Here is a 17690-nt window from a genome sequence, read left to right as displayed (position 1 = left end):
TCAACCTCTCCCATTAACAAAAATCGTTAAGAAAACTGGATAGTAGTTCAGTAAAACTTGGGAGCAAACCAATATCTAATACCATTCACATTTATAAATTGCAAATGGATTAACAATGTAAAATTTTTTGAAAAAAATAATGGAATATATGTTTCAAAACTATAAATAGGGAATAAATTCTTAACCAATTGTGATTTGGAGAAAATTATAAGAAAATTGATGAATTTCATTATGTAATAATAAGCTATTACACAATAAAAAAGGCATCCAGAAAAAGGAAATAAACAGGATGGGAAAAAATAAAACTATTGCTGTAGAACTGGGAGAACTTAAGCTGTCTAGTACAACCCCTTCATTTTGCAAATGACACAACTCAAATTTTGGGAAGCCAAGTAATTTGTCTAGGATCACAGTGATCAGAAGCAAGATCTGAAGCCAGATCCTCTGACTCCAGAGTCAGTGTGCTTTCTCCTGTTTGCATTAAACATTTCTAATAAAAGTATGACATCTAAAACTATAAGAAACTGATAAAAAACTATAAAAACATTATTCTCAAATAAATTGTCAAAGGAAGCTTTAAACCTCCCTTATGCCCCTGTTTTACTCTCTTGTGTCCTATAGAAATAGCAATGGACATACTGGCTACAGAAGGTTAAAAAGTTGAATGACTTTTGTCCAATTCCAAATCCAACCCAGACCTTTATCCTCCATTCCCTCCCATTCTGAACATTTTACAACTTAGTCTCTTTCAGGTCTCTTTACATATGACATATGAGAAACAACAACAATTTTGGTTATCAAGGATAGTAGGAGATCCACCAGTTACACTCACCCCTGTTTAGTCTTGCTCCTGAGATGATTTGCATCAGTGACATGGTAAGTATTGTAGGGAATGTTTTTCAACAGCTTCACTTCATGGGATGATTTGTGGAGACCCAGCGTGGCAATCAGGGGCATGACAGAAATTAAAAGGAATTTTCTGAGTATAACTGAACACTTTAGAATAAAGGTGTCTTACGAGCAATAGACAAGATGACATTTTTTTAAAAAGGACAGACTTAAATGCTTGAGGTTTTTGTAGTTAATTAACTGGGTAGAGCTCTCTAGGGTGTACAATCACAGAAGAACAAGATTCTCTTAAGCATGAGTTGAAGAATGGATAACTCTGTTTAAAAAGAAGGGGGAGATAGATTCTTAAGCTCTGACTCTCTGGGAGTCAGTGGATAGATTTCAGTAGAGGGGAGGGTGGGTCTTTGAATTTAGAAGGATGAAAACATTCATTTTCACTAACTTCTAACTGAACTTTAGCATTTCCTTCAATTATTTGAGAATATCCTTAGAAGTGGTCAATAAGTTTCACCAGATTCTCAAAAGGATCTATGATACCAAAAAAGGTCAAGAAGCCCTGCTCTAAGGGCCTTCCTATAAATCTATAAGACTTTTTAAAGTGCCTAGGAACCTTACTGCTGGGTATATAAAAAGAAAAATAGAATAGACCCTTCCCTGAAGGAGCTTACATTCCCTAGTTACTTAATCTCTCTTAGCCAAAGGTAACTCATAAAGTGAGGAGGGTGTTATCAAATAGTCTTTGATTGATACTTTTCCCCAATCCACTTGATGAAATGACAGCATATAAATAGTGGGTGGCAGAGACAACAAGATGTTAAGACTTTGCCCCTTTTGAAACTTTGAGAAGCATTTACAGCTTGTAAACAGCTCACCCCTATTAGACTTTAATGAGCCAATGTAAAGGAAGTGTTTACACTTTGTAATTCCTTTAGGCCCTATGAACAAGTTCGTTCATCAACTTGATAAAGCTGCTAGTCTTGGCTGGCTGAAGAATTAGCTACACTCCTGGTAGCTTTAAAAAGTACAAAACAGATATTACTCACCTTAGGAGGGGTCTGAGGTTTTAACAGCCCAATTAAGTTGGAAGAGCTAATGAATGTGCCACTAGGGGCATAGACTGTATTTGTACCTTTGTTCCATCTGTGTGAGATCCCAAAAGGAGGCTGGGAAGTATAACTGACTGATTTGGGACTGATCACACTAAAGCAGACAGGAAAAAGTTGTTTTTTAACAGGGAGGATTGTTTGACAGGAGAGACTAGATCTCTCTGACCTTCTTGATGGGGTTGGGATCTGGGCCCCAGAAAGGAAAAACCCTGGACTTTTCCACATGGCCAAATCTCTGGCATTCCCCTGAAGCTATAATCCCATCAACTGGTCTTTCATTGTGGTTACACCCAATTTCCCCTCCATTGTCTTACCTTCCTAGGGCCCCCAGCCATTTCCCACCCTTAATTCTAGCTAGGCTTCTTTCCAGGAGTTCTGTTCACCCCAGTTTACTGGCCACTTCTAGGTCCCTCCCACAGTCTTTCTGTGTATAAGGTCCATCTTGTCTCCATTAAGATTCTCGGATTCTTATAATCTAGCCAATAGCTTACTAATGTTCAGACTCCTTAAGAGTCTGCCCAATATGATGGATGTTCTAATAAACCTTGTCTTTGGCTGAAAGAAGACTTGGGTAGAATTCTTTCAGACAGACCCGGTTATTGTGATCCCAGCAACCCTGAACCCCTAAACCACATAATTTTGCCTGGAGATGATAAACTTTAGAGCTGAGGTCAAAGAGAAGAGGATCCTACAATCCAGAATTTCAAAGTCAGAGGATGAGGTAATAATAACAGTGTTATTGTCAAGTTGTTTCAGTCATGTCCAAAACCTTGTGACCATGTTTCAGAGCAGACAACTGGCATTTACTTACCCGTGATCTAAAATAAAAACTTATTGGACTTTTCATGTTTTAGAAAACCTACATTCCCTACTTGTGTATCCTTATGTCTCCTTGAAGGGATTGAGATCTGAAACTTTAAAAGGGAAACACCATGTCTTTGAAAGCAACCAAGTCTCTGAATTTTCCCATACATTTTCAATAGCCCAGATCACTGTTGAGTCCAGCCCAAGGTATCTGGCCCACCTTGTCCACCTAGATTACTTAATTAGCTTACTTGACACTCCTTAATCCCATCCAGATCTTACCACAGTCTTTCTGTATACAAGCATCTATCTTGCCCCCATTAAATTGCTCAGATTTTTAAAATCTGGCCCACTTATATTGAATTCACAAACAGCATAGACTCACTAGGAATCTTACCTACCCTAACTGGTGTTTTAACAAATTCACTACTTGAACTGAAAGAAGGCTTGAGTGGTCTTTTGACCCATGCTCTTTTGAGGCAAACCCATGCCCTTTACCCTTGCATTTCAAGGTTGCCAAGACTCCTAGAAATCAACATATTTTGGCAAGACCCCAGAACTACTGTCCTGGCCACTCAAAGCTTAACATCTTCCAAGGAATTTGGGATGGGCACTCTCGGATTTTTAACATCCCCTTTTCTATTTTCAATGTCACACAGCTCAGGGCCTCTAACTTAAAAAGGGCAAAGCGTAGATTCTGAGGAAATGTCCTCTGGTTCCTTAAAAAGGGAGCAGAGTATCTCATGCCCTGGTATGATCACCTACAACATGAACTCATTCTCTCTAACCTGACAGACCATTCACTAGCTAGCAAACAAGACAGCTTATAGTCTCTGGGAAATCCAACAATCTCTGGATTCCCTAGCAAAGGTGGTCCTAGATAATAGACTAGCCCTAGACTACCCATTTGCCTCTAGTGGAGGTATATGTGCTCTGGCAAATACCTCTTGTTGTATGTATATCAACAACTTTGGGCAGGTAGAGATCCATACTGAATGTATTTTGGAAAAGGCTAGTTGGATGTGAGAAATCCATAATAACTTAAGTGCCCCCAAATCATCTTCTTCATGGAAATCCTGGCTCCTTTCTATACCCCCCCCCATTCCTATTCCCTTTCTCATTATATTCCTTTTGTGCCTGTTTGGTCCTCATTTGCTTAACCTCCTTGGCCTGTTTTTCTCTTCTAGGGTCTGGGCCATCAACTTCCAGATGACTGCTCAGGCTATATACCAACCTCTGACCAAGTTCAAGGTCTCTAGTCCACTGGACCTGGCATCAGCCAGGTTCCAAAGTCAACTTCCTCCTTGTGACCCAGGGAGGCAGGGACAACTTTATGGCCCTTACTAACAGGAAGCAGTTTCAGAAGCCAAGACCTTTGCCTCTTATCCCCGACGATTTTGGGTCTCATTTGTTTGAGAGGGGGAATGATGGGGACATAGTTCTGCTGACCCCCAGCATTGTTTTTATTCCTTCCCTACTACCAAGGTGCCTTCATCTTAAGGTCCTTCCTACCTTCTCACCCTTTCCCCCAAAAGGCTCTATGAACCCTTGAGAAATAGCTTGGTAGGTATGCATTTACTTGAAATAAAAGGGCTCCCCAAGCTAACTTAGTGGCAGTTCTGAGTTCCTGAATCTGAATGAAGGAGAGGCCTCATTTAGCCCTTTATAAGAAGGGGCAAGTCCCTCCACAAATCAATAAGTCAAGTCAACAAACCTTTAAGTATTAAGTGCCTACCAGGATAATAAATTCACATCACTCCTTGATGTGGCTCTCAGAGACCAAGAGCTTTGGGTGTGTAAGCCAGGGAACACTGAGTGGGTAGAACTACCCACTATCAACTTAGATGCTAAAACAGGTTATAAAAAATAGACCAGTACACAGAGGAGATCAGTACTTATTTTTTGATAGTCTTAGATAACCTGACTCCTCTTTTCCAGGGTTCATCTAAGGAGACAAATCTAGGGAACAAATTAAGTGCCTTGTCACTTGTCCCTTTAGGGGAAGAGATGAACAAACCTATTCTCAAGGGGGGGCAGTAGAATTAAGGTGGTTTTGGTCACTTCTGATCATATTATTGTTGCCTCTCCTGGAACCCAGAGCAGACATGGAGCTCCAGAATAGGAAGGGTCTTGTTTTCTGTAGAAAATCTCCTCCCAAGTTCAAGGCCATAGAGTGTAAGTCTTCTTCTGAGTATCCAACAAAGGCATGACTGAGGTATGCAGTGGATTGAGCTAAAGAGCCTAACAATCACAGACAACTTTTTAGAGGAGTTTAGCTACAAAGGGCAGAAGAGATATCGGATGATAGTTAACAGGCATGGAAGCACTGAGTGAAGGTTTTTGGATAGGGAAGACAAAATGAGCCAGTAGACAAGGAGAAATTAAAAATAAGGAAGAGTGGGGATGACAGAGGGGACTATTTGCTATAGGATACAGGCTGGAATACAGTCACTTGAATAGGTAGATGGGTTTGCCTTGTGAGACAGGGATGAAGGAAGAGATAGTGGCAGAAGGTATCTGAGTGATAGGAGATGAAAAAGAGGGGAGAAGATGGAGCTCATAGTGAATGGCCCCAATGTTTTCTCTAAAATATGAAGCAAGGCTCTAAGCTGAAAGAGTTGGGGTACGGGAACCATGGTAGGTTTGAGGAAAGATAAAGAGGTTTGGTAGAGAGTGGGATAGAGTTGATAAAGAGGTATAGTAAGATTGAGATTGCCTAGCAGCAATGAGGGACCAGTTACAGTTGGGTATCAAATTTGTACTGGATCCAGTCAGAACAATTGTGTGATTTTCTCCACTTTCATTCAGTAGCACATGTGATGGGGTGAAGGTGACCAATGACAAGTGTGATCCAAAGCTTAGGCTTGGCTGGGCATAATCAGAGATAAGATGAGGCGGCAAGGGATTCAAGGGAGAAAGGCCAACATAGAATTGAACTGAATGGAACTAAGGGTCTAGCAGGAAGGAGACATTCATTTTTAGAGTGGTGATTATGGAAGATAAGGATGAAGGAAACAGAAAGTTCAGAGGGAGGCAGGAGCCCCTCATTGGTGTTAGTTGCTGGGTGAGATCACCCAAAGGCCAGCAGCAACAAGGTTCTCCTTAGATGCAGGCCTCTGTAAGTTCACTCCCTGAGCAAATCAAGTAATTATAGACTATATCCTCACCATAGGTGAACTATTTCTCTGTTACCCCATGCCCTCTAGTCTCACTTTTCTTTACCTAATAATCAGACTTTCTTTCTGCCTTGTCCTTTAAGCTCTCCCAGAAAAGTTAATGTTCCTCATGTACTCAATACATCTTCATTTCTCCCAGTCTGTCAGTGTTATTTGTTTTGTTTTGTTTTGTTTTATTTTCAAAGAATCACAGCACCATAGCTGGAGGCCTTGGAGATCATTTGGTTCAATCACCTTATTTCATAGATGAAAAGCCCAGAGAGGTTAAATTTTGTTTTGTTTTCTGAGTCATGGAAACCCACTTCTTAGAAAAGAGTCTGACTACTTCCACAAGGCAAGCTGGGTAAATGTGCATGATAGCAGGCCAAGAAGTCAGTAGGTCACTGCTACTCACCCTTCCTCACCTCCAAAGTACAAAAAAAGGCAGGGTACTCCTGTAGGGCTCCTCCAGGAAATGCCCAATTGTACTCTTCAGCACATTCCCATTCCCTTACCTAGTATAATAAATAGACTTGCTCTGTTCTCCCAACTTCATGACAATCTTAAAATCTTTCTGAAATATTACCTCTCCCCATCCCTGGCCCACATGGGCCCATTTCTCTTTCTCTCTTGCCAGCAAAGTAGCCCTGATGATCCAGTTCCTACTGCTACACAGAGGCTGCTAAATTCAGCTCATTTCTTTCTTCCTGTTTCTCAATACTCTCCCTGGGAACCATAAGTTGGGTTCTGTTGCTAGGCAGCATCAGTCTGGACACTAAGTAATCTGGCTGCCTTTGCTCTCAGCCCCACAGGAAGGGAGAGATGACGTTGCACCTGCTGGACAGTGTCTGCCGGGACAGGGTGTGCTGCAAAAAGGATCAAAAAGGATCAAGCTTTACTGGCATGACTATTAGGCAATTACATTCAGCCCAGGACTTCTCTTTAAAGTAGGGAAGTGGAACAATTCAAGTTGGATTAGGAGACTCACCTACCTTCTCTCCTTCCTTCCTTCCTTCCTTCCCTCTCCTTCTCATCCTCCCTCCTCAGGGAAGTAACACAAGAAACAACTAGAAACTAGAAAGTAAACACAAATAACTGCTTTATAACAGGGACAAGCCTTATACCTGGGAATGAATGAATGGTTGCCCTACATAAATGTAGTACAACATGCTCCTTGAGGGCAGGGACGATCTCCTTTTGCATTGGTGCTCCTGAATCTAGAACAGGGCCTCATGTTCCACAGATGTTTAGTCAATAGTCACTTTTAAGCATCTACCAGGCAGCAGCATAAGCCTGGGGACAGAAAGAAAAAAAGACCAAAAAAAGTTGCCCTCATCTTAAGTAGTTCACAATCTAATGGGGGAGACGACATTCAAACAACTCTGTACAAACAGGATATTCAGTCCATCACACCATAGTGAGAATGAGTTCTTTGGTCTCTTTTCCCTCTTAGCAAAGTTCAAGGCAGCATGAGAAACTTAGGGACATCAGCTCACATAGTGAGTGGATGAAAGAAGGCAAGGGATATGGAAAGGGGAGGCAGTGCGCACTAAAGACAGAGCTAACATCACTTAACCAGAGGCTTTCCGCTGTAGCTCACTCTTTTCCTTTCAGCTCCTCACTCTTCCTTGTGACCAGCTGTGTTCTATTCCTAGTTAGCAGCTGGGTTGACTGTTGACCTAGACTAGTGCAGACTGACACCTTTTCGCTTGTAGAATGGTACCTGTGAGGGTGTGTTTGCTAGGAAAGGTGGGCCCCCTTCACAGGTATGCCTTGATATCTCCTTTGCCTGTGCGGCACACAAACCTTGGTTTGCCATTCATAGTTAGATAGCCAGTGTCTTCTTGGCATCTGGTTCATGGTTTTTTCTCCAAAGGCTTAATGCTATACGAAATTTAGCACTGCCTCCCTCCTCCCCCCCACTTCATTTTCCTTTCCACCATGTGGTTGTTGTTCAGTCATAACAGTTGTACAACTCTATATGACCCCATTTAGGGTTTTCTTGGCAGAGATACTGGGAGTGTTTTGTCATTTTCTTCTCCAGCTCATTTTACAGTTGAGAAAACTGAGGTAAACAAGGTTAAGTGATTTGCCCAGGGTCAGCTTGTAAGGCCAGATTTGAACTCAAAAAGATGAATCTTCCTGACTCCTGACCCAGCACTCTACCTATTGTGCCACTTAGCTACCCTTTCTACCATATACCACCTTATCTAGTCTCTGTCTCTCTCTGTCTCTCTCTGTCTCTTCCTCTGTCTCTCTCTTTCTCTATCATCTGTGTGTGTGTGTGTGTGTTTACTTTGATCTCCCTTTATCAAAACTCATTCTCAGGCTCTGAATGGGAAGGCTTCATGGCATATGGCAAAGGATACTAACTTTGTAGTCGGATTACCTGGGCTAGATTCCTAGCTGTACTACTTACTACCTGTGGTATCTTTGAACAAATCACTTCAACTTTCTGGGCTCAGCTTTCTTACTCTGCAAAGTGAAGAGATGATATTAAACGATGTCCAAGAGTCCTTCCAGATTTAAATTTGTATTTAAATGACACAAGTCATTTATACTTTACTCTTAGTTTGCCAGTATTGAACCTTTGCTAGCACTATCTGCATTTTGAGCCATATCTCTAAATAACAAATGATTTCGATTGTAGCAGCTTCTTAGAGGGCTTTCCTTGAGGCAAGAACCTGGCTGGCCTTTTTATCTGTATCCCTAGCAGCCTAGCACAATGCCTGGCACATGGCAATCCTTCATGAAATGCTTGCTGAATGATTCATTGATAAGAATCCCTCTTGACATCTTTGGCCTCAAGTAAATTCATCGGATCATAGATTTAGAGCTAAAAAAGGCCCTTAGAGGCCATGTAATCCAAACCCCTTATTTTACAGATGAAGAAATTAAAGAGGTTAAATGTCTTACACAGAAAGACACAAAAAACTTGTGACTTGTCCATTTGAACCTAGGTCTCCCTGATTCTAAGTCCAGTGTCCTATTCATTGCACCATACTTCCTTTCCCCGATCCCTAGAGATAGAACGTTGTGAGAGTAACCCAGCCCCAGGCCCACAGCCAAGTCCTGGCTCTGGATCAAACTAAGGAAACTGGAAAGTTTGGGATAACAATTTGCCCATCAACACAAGAATAGTTAAGTAATTAGAATCCAAAAGTCACTGCTACTTGATACAGAAACTTGACTCAATACAACAATTCTGTTCTGCATGAGATGCGGTCTGCCCAGGATCTAATAGAATGTAAGCATACAGAGCTGACGAATTTCACAGAGTCACGTACAATGAGATCCTCCTTCACTGAATGTGAAGTCAGGAGTCCAAATAGAGGGTATATGTGTGCTCTACTGCACTGTTTTAAGAAAAGTCTTATCCAGCACTTCCTAGAATCCTTGTCTTTGGTACTTGAGTAAAGCAAGGCAAAACTAGGGAAGGAATTCTAGGATTCAGAGCTGGAAAAGAGATTGGAGATCATCTAGTTCAGGGGTTCTTAACCTTTTTTGGGGTCAGAGACCCCTTGGGCAGATTGACAAAACCTAGGAACTTTTTCTCAGAATAATGGTTTGTTGCCAATATTCATAATGGAAGAAAATATTAAATTGTAGTTCATGGTTAGTGAAAATAAAGGTATAATTTTTCTCATCCAAGATCATGGACCCCCTGAAATCTGTCTATAGACCTTGTGGAGTCCATGGATCCCAGTTTAAGAACCCATCATTTAGTCCAACTTTCCCATTGTAAAACAATAGAGTAACTCTGTACTTCTCACTGCATTGCAGCACTGGAGTGGGAATCAGAGGACCAGTGTTCAAATCTCACCTCTGAACTTAATAATTGTGTGACCTTGGGCAAGTCACCTAATTTCAGTTTCCTCAACTGTAAAATGAAGTGGTTGAACTAGTTGGCCTCTGAGGTCCCTTCCAACTCTAGATCTATGTTCCTTTATGGTGAGTTCAGTTGTCTTTAAGAGGATTTGGACAAAACCACACACACACACACACACACACACACACACACACACACACATACACAATCCCCACTACAAATCCCAATTATCATTGAACAATGGAAAGTGGAATTTATATTAACCCCTACTAATCATGCTTTATTGAGGAGTCACTCCGCCTCAGTTCATTCAGGGCTTCCACTCAAATAGCTCTTTAGCACAAGCAAGTAGTTCAAACAGCAACATTATAAATAGAGGACAAGTTCCTGGCGAACCCAACTTAGGTGATAAAAGCTTAAAATCATTTTCACCGAGTCTGAGACTATGATATAGCTAAGTTAGGCTGAAATGAGTCTTATTAGTTGATGCTTATAGGCTTGAGGTTTAACACATACCCTGGGGTTTGTGGTGGTGGGATATGGAAGGAATACTGAGAAGAAGACAAAAGGCAAAAAATCCAGAGATATCTTGAAGGGGGATACTTCCCAGAAATCTAGTAAGATCTAGTAAGAAATAACAATTCCTACACGAGTTTGGATATTATTTTTTTTTTAGTTTGGATATTATTTTTGTATACATTCATTTATTTGTTTGTTTACTTATTCTTCGTTCATTCATTTGTTTTACATCTGGATTAAGCATAATTCATATCCTCAGAGAAACATAGCAATGGAAAAGAGCTGAGGTGTTTTTTTTTTAACAACTTGTTGGGGCAGATAGATCAATGAGAAATGGAGTCTAGGGTTCAAAAACCAAATATCCTTGAAGCACCATGTAAAGCCCTTTGAAAATCTTTAAGTACAAATGCAGAAATTGACCTTACAGAATTTGGGCTAAAGGTTTAAAAAGATTCAAGATTCTCAAGCTGGAACAGTGGAACAGCTGACTTTGCTTATCACTGAGCTGTTTTTTGTGGAGTTCTTAACATCTCCCATAATTAAGAAATTAAATGAAGATCAAAGACTCAAACTGGGCACTAGGAAGAATCAGTTGGGTGGGTCTCCAAAACTGTATGAAGGACATTTCAGAGGAAGTTGACTTTAGGGCAGGGCCTGGTTATAGTTGATTGAAGATACCACTGTGAAAAGATACTGGTGCGGTCATATTATTAGGAGTATACCTATACATAGCATGCTAGAGAACTGTTGTAGACAGAGAACCTATGGAAGGCATTTAACTCAGGTGAGGGAAAAAGCCATAGCAAGCGAGTCTAGCAACTAGGGCAAACATCAAAAACAGGAACCCTCAAGTGAACTTTCAAAGACAAATTTAGTTGGACAGGAAGTGATGGAGACCTCAGTGTTGGGACACAAAGCACCAAGGAGAAAGAAAAAGATAGCTGTAGGGCATGCTGAAGTTTCTGCTGGGAAGGATAACAAAAGGGGAGGAACTAGTGGCTCTAGCCTCCTTGCTGCTCCTTGCACCTACACTCTATCTCTTGACCTCTGGTATTTTTACTTGCTGTTCCCCATTCCCGCAACCATCTCCCTCCTCATTTATGCCCCCTCCCCACTTCTCCTGGCTTCCTTCAAGTCTCAGCTAAAATCCTATCTTCTGCCAAAAAAAAAGCCTTTTCTAATCCTCCTTAATGTTATTGTTTTGCCTGTATTAATCCCCTATAAATACTACCTGTTTGCAGACATTAGCCATTATGTCTCTATGGAACAATGGACTCAGAAAAAAAAATGATTGTACTTTAAAAAATTAGTTATCTTAATAATCTTGAGTAAGTTGAGCACTTAAAATATTGATATCTTCCACTTTTTCAAAGAAGCTATTACTTTTTCTACTCAGTTTGCTTCATACCTTCTAGGTGCAATAAGAAAAGGATCTATATTTCTTATTCTTCTTATGCCCTTTAACGGGGATCTCTTTGAGATATTTGGTTCAATGAAACCAGTAAAAATAGAGACAAATTCTTACTGTACTCAGTTTGATCCCCACAAGAGACTTTTCAGAATAATTCTGTATTCTCTAATATTCTCTCTTTGATTTGAAAAGACTATTTCACTTTTTTTTGCTAAGCTATTCTAAAGCCTGATAGAAAATACTTTGGGGGGAAGTTGATAAGTAATTAGTCTAAGGGCTATATTAAGCAATATATTACAAGGTTACAGATACTTTTTCTAATCTATAGCCTTATGTTGTTGATCAAAAGGAAAACAGAGAAAGAAAAAGAGAAATGAGAAAAGAGGCACCTTCCCTTGGTATTTGAAGGAGAGCTTGATAATAGCATTTAGAGCCAGAATAGACTTCAGAGATTTAGTCCAACACTCTCGTTTTAGAGATGAAACTGAGGCCAAAATATGGAAAGGGGCTGGCTTTGGAGAAAAGATGCTAGATTTGGAGTCAGAAGTGCTGAGTTTGAATCCTGACTCTATTATTTAGTTTTTGTGTGACCTTCAGCAAGCTACTTAATCCTTCAAGTCCTTGGTTTCCTTATATGTAAACTGAGGAGGTTAGCAATCATGAGATTTCTAGCCAAGATAGTGGCTTGAATAGAGGCAGACTGCTGAGATCTCCTGCACAAAAATGCAAAATTAACAGAATGATAAAAAAATTCCATGAGGAATTATAGTAAATGACTTCTTTTACCCAAGAATTGAACAAAAAACCAACCAGTAGCCCACAGGCAATAGGAAAGGGAGCCAGCAGCAAGGCCAGCACCAGAACAAGCAAACAAGCCCACAGCACTCTCGGCTCAACAAGAAAGAACTGGGGATATACATACATACATACATACATACATACATACATACATACATACATACATACACATACATACATATGGGAGAGGGAGGGAAAGGAAAGGAGAGAAAAAGAGAGAGGCTGACAAGATTTGTGTCCAAGGGGAGCAAAAACGGAGGGATCTACTGAGAAAGCCCTGAGGGGGTTTAAACCTGAAGTGCGGTCTTTGGAAGAAGCCCCACAGAACAGAAATGAGCAGTAAGATGGGGCAGTAAACAATGTTAAATGTGACATGGACCTGAACACCTCAGGTGTCAAAGGCCCCTAACACTCTGTATTGGAATCCCATAGAGAGCTGCAGATCTAGCATTCCTATTCTCAAAATTCCATGGAGCCTTAACCCCAGAAGGAGGAGGTCAGTACAAGGACCCAGAGGATCTAGGAAGAGATGAAGCAGAGCCAATCATTTCATTCAAAAATGTAGCAGGAGGCAAAGTCTGGCCTTTGATGCAAAATCTCAATTCAGGAACTAAAGCTAAAAATATGAGAAAATCATAGAAGACACTGACAAGTATTATGAATTATTTCAAATCAAGAGCTTCCCCCAAAAAAGGGGGAATAACTCTAAAACAATTGTAAACAGAGACTCAAAGGGAAAAAAATGGATTTTCCACGAGGACTACATGCATAACTAGAAAAAAATGAAATGAGAAGGGGATGAAAATTTATAAAAGTTTGTGAGGAAAGACCTGGAAGTAAAATAAATAGCTTAAAAAGAGAAAGTGCTATTACTCAAATACTAGATTCCATGAAAACTAGAATAGGAGAAACACAAATTAATGACTCCATGAGACTGCAAGAAATATTAAAATGAAATTTAAAAGAGATGAAGCTATAAGACATCTGATACTAAAAACAACTGATCTAGAAAACAGGTCAAGGATAAATAATTTAGAAATCATTGAACTGCCTGAAAACTATGCTTCAAGAAAAAAAAAGCTTTGACACTATATTTCAAGAAATCATAAATGAAAACTGCCAGTTCAAAGGGTAAAGGTGAGAAAGAAAGAATACAACAATCACCTTCTGAAAGAAATCCCCCAAAGAGAAGTCCTAAGAATGTCATAACCTGTCAAAGAAAACATACTACTAGTTTCCAGGTAGAACAATTCAAGTACCAATGTGTCACAGTCAGCATTACAAAAGACCTGCCAACTTCTACTAAAAATGAGAGAAGATCTCAGAATATAATATTCCAAAAAGCCAAAGTTATAGACTTACAACTAAGAATAACTTACTTTGAAAAGCTGAGTATAATCCTACAATGGGTAAAAAAAAAATGGAATAGAGGATTTTCAAGCATTTCTGATTGAAAGACAAGAACTGAGTAGGAATTAGGAAATGGGGGCAAAAGGGGTCCAGAAAAATCTAGAAAGTTATACTTATTTGAGCACCTGGGAGAGGCTGTTTAATGGCATAGTACTGACATTCTAATAGGGGAAAACAAACCAGGTGTCTCAATTCAAAACCTTAACTCTTCAAAGGATATTAAGGGAGTTAAAGAAAAACAGAAGTCCTAGGGGACTTAGTTCTTTTCTTGGAGTTTGAAAAAGGGAAAGAGAAGCATGGATAAAAGGAAGAGTATGTTGGTGCAGAAAGGAATGGAATTTGCAATTTCTCATATTTGAGATGCATAAGAAAAATATACAAACATGGATGAAGGGGTGAAGAAAGTAGACATTAGATGAACCTCACTCTTACCTGAAACAAAAGAAAACTGCACAAGCACAAAAATAGTTTGGTAAGGAAATACATAAAATTCAACAGACACACAAGTAGGGCATTGAGTTGGGGTTAAGAAGAAGGATAATATTGAGGAGGCAATATTTGCAAACAAATTCCCAGTACTGAAGGTGGGATTAAAAGAGGAGGAAAAACAAAGAACTAAAATGTAAGGGGGTTCCCAGCAATTGGAATGGCTAAAAAATTGTGTTATAGAGATGCAATAAAATATTAGTATGCCATAAGAAAGTACAAAACTGATAATTACAGAGAATTCTGCATGCCAAATCTATTAACTAATGTGGGATGAAGTGTGCAGAACCAAAAGAACAATGTATACAGGTATAATAATGCTGTAAAGAAAAACAACTTTGACAAATGTCAACATGTAATGATCAACCATGTCTACTGAGATCTAATGATCAAACATATTACCAGCTTCCTAACAGAGAGGGGACTGAATCAGCGTATAGAAAGATATACATTTTAATGCATGGAGTGCATACAGAAGTTGCTTGATTATGGTCAATGGTTACAAAGGTTTGTTTTGTTTTGTTTTTCTTGTTTTTTTAATTGGGGTTTTTTATTTTAATTTCTTGTTTTGTTTTGTTTTTTTAATTGGGATGAGGTTAGCAAGACTGATGTCAAAAGAAAAAAAGGGGCTAATGAAATATTTTTTAAATGCTCAGAAGAGAACAAAAAGAAATTCAGTAATAAGCATAGACAAGCAGGACAGTTTTGAAAGTACTGTAAGGAATTTATTCTATACTCTAAAAAACTCCAAACAGTCAGTATGAAATGGAGATTTATGGTTTCGTATACAATCTTCTCATTATGTTCTTCTGTGCATATAGAAATGCTCTTATTTTTGGGTGGGTGGGGTTGTTCCAAATTTTTTTTAAAGTGAAGGAGTTTAACTAAATGAACTTAAAGACTCCACTCAATGCGAAAGCTTTGATTCTCTAATGTGAGAATCAAAGTCATTTGGGTAGCAAGTAGTAGAATGTGGACTTCAGTTCTCCTTACTCTAATTCTAGTCTTTTTGCTACTGTCTGAGATTTCATGACTCAGATTAAATCACCCACATTGTTTACCATAATTGATTCTTAATAACTTTTAGCTGTTTTCACAATTTAATCCCCCCTCAGGAGAAGGTGAAAAGAAGCTTTGCCTTTATTGAAGATATTCAGAAGAATGTGTAACAAACTGAAACCAATGCATCTGAAAGTAATTCCTACAAAAAAAAATTCTAGTCAAATTCTCGGTAAAAGGGGAATGCCTGTATTGCCTGCTTTAGAAGAACAAATGTTTATTTGGAGCCTTTCAATTCATTAGATCCAAACTGCAGCTCTACCATTTACCATTTGGAATACTCAAATGATCTTGGACAAGGGGCAGGGAGGGGAAGAAAATAAGTGTATATTAAGTGCCTACTATGTGCCAAGTACTGTGCTAAACAATTTTTATAAATACTATCTCATTTATTTTTCATAACAATCCTAGGTGGTAGGTGCTATTATTATCCCCATTTTACCACTGAGATGACTGAGACAGATTAAGTGACTTACCCAGTGTCACATAGCTAGCAAGTGTCTGAGGTTCCTGAGTCTAGGTCTAATGCTCTATTCACTGTGTCATTTAGCTGCCTTCACAATTCACCTTTCTGGGCCTCAGAGGCTTTATTCATCTGTGAAAGATAGGGTTAGACTCAATGATCTCTAATATCCCTTCCATCCCTAATATGTTATTTCATCAGTGTGTTGCTATCACACATAGAGAATGATTTAGAATGAAAAGGGTCCTCAGAGGTCATCTAGTCCCACCCTCTAATTTTACAATTTATAAGAAGAAACTGAGGCACAGATAGGTTAAATGACTTACCCACAGTCACACCAATAGTAAATAGAAGATCCAGAAATCAAACCCAAGTCATTTCACTCCAAATATAGTGTTTCCCACTATACCACATTTAGTTGCAATGCAAATGAGAGGACCAATATATACGTAATTAGCATTACTTTGCCTAGAGGAATTATTAAGATGGTCCATTGGTTAGTGGACACAACTTGTGTTTTTATAACCTAGTACAGCTAGAAACATTGCTTCTTCACTATATGGGTTGCACAATATCTTTGCATCAGGAGACATTTTCTCTGATTGCTACATGCCAAGTTGAACTTCCTAGGACTGCTTTTCCTTAGCAAACCAAGATATATGACTAGGACGTTCCTCTTACCTGAATATCCTCTACGGTGGCCTATAATGGCCAGCATTTCTAATCCAACAGAAATATCCTGTTCCCTGACAAATTGCACATGAGCTGTTTAACATATGCAAATGGGTTAATTTATCTGTTGCATGAGGAAGGAGCATGAGGAACCATAGCCAATGGAGAAGGCATCACAATGTAAGTCTTGAGCAGGCAAAGGATAGCATACTAGCATCTCATGGGCAAATTTAGGTAGAGGAATTTCAAGAGCAGACACAAGACAGGTTTTCACACAGACCAGTAGGCACAGACCAGGGCAGATATGAGTTGACGGTTATCCATAACTACATATTATTCTATGCCTATTGAAGCACACTGCAAGTGATATATTTTTGTCCTCTACTTCATATATCATTCATATTCATCCATCATTCATATTCATCCATCACTAGCATCACCATAATATTTTACAAAAGCTATCATCATCACCATTTACAACAGCATTTATTAAGCACCTAGTAGGTACCAGGCACTGTTCTAAAAGTACTGGGAATACAAAGGTGGGGGGAGCTTCTGCCTTCAAGAGACTCATTCTAAGTAGATTGACAACATGCAAACAATTATATACACACAACATATATACAGGATATGTTGGAGGCAATCTCAGAGGGAAGGTGCTAGTGGTGGGGAGGACTGAAAATAACTCTTCAAGAAGGTAGGATTTGAGCTGAGTCTTAAAGGAATTCAGGAGTTGGAGGTGAGAAGGGAAAGCATTCCAAACATGGAGAGGAGGAGGGGAGAAATCATTGAAAGACATGGAGCTGGGAGGTAGAGCATCCTGTGAGAGGAACAGCAAAACCAACATCCCTGTAATAGTAAGAAGGCCATTGTTGCTGTGTTCTAGAGCATGTGGAGCAGAATACAATGTAAGACAAAGGAAGTGAAGAAGGAAGGAAGGAAGGAAGGAAGGAAGGAAGGAAGGAAGGAAGGAAGGAAGGAAGGAAGGGAGGGAGGAGGGAAGGGAGGGAGGGAGGGAGGAAGGAAGGAAGGAAGGAAGGAAGGAAGGAAGGAAGGAAGGAAGGAAGGAAGGAAGGAAAGAAGGAAGGAAGGAAGGAAGGAAGGAAGGAAGGAAGGAAGGAAGGAAGGA

The sequence above is a fragment of the Phascolarctos cinereus genome, unplaced genomic scaffold (genome assembly GCF_003287225.1).
Source record: "Phascolarctos cinereus isolate Bilbo 61053 unplaced genomic scaffold, phaCin_HiC Scaffold_726;HRSCAF=1367, whole genome shotgun sequence".
NCBI lineage: Eukaryota > Metazoa > Chordata > Mammalia > Diprotodontia > Phascolarctidae > Phascolarctos > Phascolarctos cinereus.
Note: the sequence above shows the minus strand (reverse complement) of the source record.